At 39.5% G+C, this 2,441-nt stretch overlaps 1 long non-coding RNA gene across 1 annotated transcript; it reads right to left on the bottom strand.

The window, feature by feature from the left end:
- Nucleotides 1-1,141: 1,141 nt before the first annotated feature.
- Nucleotides 1,142-2,120, bottom strand: LOC113949188. Its single transcript, XR_003528377.1, has 2 exons — nucleotides 2,054-2,120; nucleotides 1,142-1,252 (listed from the first exon to the last, which is right to left on the bottom strand). It is a non-coding gene; the product is annotated as an uncharacterized LOC113949188 (long non-coding RNA).
- Between the last annotated feature and the right edge of the window lie 321 nt (nucleotides 2,121-2,441).

Genomic DNA, 2,441 nt, shown 5'->3' with positions numbered 1-2,441 from the left:
TTTTACTTTTAAGCACCTGAACAAAAAGGCACCATCATCCCACCAAATCTGTGGCAGAGCAAGGTTTCCAAGGAAAGGATTTTTGACACTGATGGGAAGAGTATGGTTTGGATAAATCAGTTTATTTGATGTATTTAAAATACCATAGAATTACAGGATGGTTTGGGTTGGAAGGGATCTTAAGTCTCATCTCATTCCACTATCCAAGGGCACCTTCCACTATCCCAGGTTGCTCCAAGTCCTGTCCAACCTGGCTTTGGACACTTCCAGGGGGTTAATTTAAAGCATTCCATTATTGTAGAATTATAAATTACATCTTATCTAATTAATGTATCACCTATAGATCATCTCTCAGGTCTGAAAATCTCATTTTCCCTGTACAAGTAATAACTGGATTCAGAGGAATTCAATGGTGTTTCCTCCAACTCAATTGCAAAAATGGCCCTAAATTAATACATTAAAAATAAGGTTTATTTTCTGTTTATTTCCTTATTATTGTTTATTGTTGCATCTGTAGCCAAGACCTTTTTCATTGCACAATAATTAAACCTCTTATCACATGAATGTTCTCATGCCATCACCTACAGTGCTCAGCAGTAAGTGGTGAGCTCTTCCCAGCCATTACATTTTTAAGGATATGAAGAATTCCCTGGCATTTTATATATTGAACCAAGAGCTTCCACTGACCGAGGCAGAATTCCTGGGAAATTGAAATTAAATTTAAGCAACACCTCAACACATAAAAACTAAATTTAGATGGAAGAAGAGGAAGCTGGTGAGGACCTGAAGGTTTTGGCGAGGCCAAATTATCAGGAGTCTGGGATAAAATCCTCTCAGACAGGGAAACATCCAACTCCTTTACCAATTTTTTGCATCTTTTCCCACTCCACAAGCTCCTGCTTCTTTCACAAGGCACCTTTCAAATAGGGAGACAGCAAATTGTAGCCTTGCAGGGAAGAATATGTTACATATAAAAGCAGGCACCGAGAATTCATCTGGAAAAAATGTGATCACCACTTAAAACTGTATCACAACCCTCCTGCAGAACAGGAGTTTTCATTGACAGCATCTTTACTTCTGCAGCTTCTTTACTTTTCCAACACCTGAATTTATAAGTGATGACAGTGAAATGATTTTTTTTTCACTGCCTTCACACGTGGAGGTTCCTCCAAAAGCCACGTTTGTTCCCACGGATTTCTGTTCTTCAACTTAACACCGAGGGCACAGAGATTTTCAAATCACAACTGGCTGCCTTAAACACAGGAAAGGGAAAATTTTAGCCACATGCCTGCAGTAGGTAGGAGTGATTTAATCTTACTTTACAGCTCAGATTTGTGAAGTACTGCTCCTTTATTTTTATTAAGTACTGAAGGCAGAACTGTCCTCGATCTGAAAGTGACTCTCCAGTTTTGGAGGAATTGCAAGTGGGAGATTCACACCCCACTCAAATATGGAATATAAAACATGTATGTTTTCTTCATTTCGTTTCTTAGACTCTTAAATGCTGACCCAATGTAGAACTATCCAAAAAAAGTGAAAAAATAGGTCTAATCACTTATGATTTGTGCTTAATTTGCCATTTAAAGCTGAGCATATTCTTTGTTTTTGTAAAAAAACCAGCAAGGAGATCAATGTAAGTGGGAAGTAAAAGAACAATGTCCCCCAAGAGAAGCATCTCAGAAGAAAACTCAAGAGGATTAAATTTACATTTGCTCTAATTTCACAAACATCTGGAGTTCAACCAGGAATTAATGCAACCCTGTAAAGACATCAGACTCCTTTTCCATTGGATTCACAGAGTTTCCAGGAATCCTCAGCACCGAGAGGAATTGGCTGTTGCAGGAAAATTGCAGGAATAAGCTGTTGCAGGAAAATTCATGCAGGAAGAAAAATGTGGCTGTGTGCAAAATGGATTTTTGGATTTCGAGGAGCAGGGAAAACACCCCTGCCAAGGAATCCTCAAACCTTCCTGCTCCCGAAATAACGCCCCGTGTACTTTGAGTGACAGAAACACAAAGTGGTGTGAAAAGAGAAATATTTTCAGCTGACTTACCATCAGAACTCGTCAGAACAAAGCTCTCAGCGTGGGATTGCTTCTTCCCACCGATGCTCCTGGGAAACCAGTGGAGATCTATGGGATAAATCTCCTCTGGAAGTTTGACCACCCGAGTTGTCTCGCTTGTTAAAGGGTTCCATTTCATGATCTGGTGATCATCACTGCAGGAGTAGAGCTCATCAGCTGTTGTCCATCCCACACAGCTCACCAGTTCCTTATGTTCGGTTCAATTAAGGAACAGGAACATTTTAAGTAGCAAAAATAAGCTTAAAAAATATCCGAGCTACGCAAAACTGAAGGAACGACACAGGAAGATGATTTTCATGAGGTTACATGGAATGTTTTTGCATAAACACTAAGAGTCTTCTTTCTCTTTTTGCTCTTT

Source organism: Corapipo altera, unplaced genomic scaffold, assembly GCF_003945725.1.
Source record: "Corapipo altera isolate COAL_440 unplaced genomic scaffold, ASM394572v1 113, whole genome shotgun sequence".
Classification (NCBI taxonomy): Eukaryota; Metazoa; Chordata; class Aves; order Passeriformes; family Pipridae; genus Corapipo; species Corapipo altera.
The sequence above is the reverse complement of the archived record's forward strand: the minus strand, read 5'-3'. Positions and strand labels throughout refer to the sequence as shown.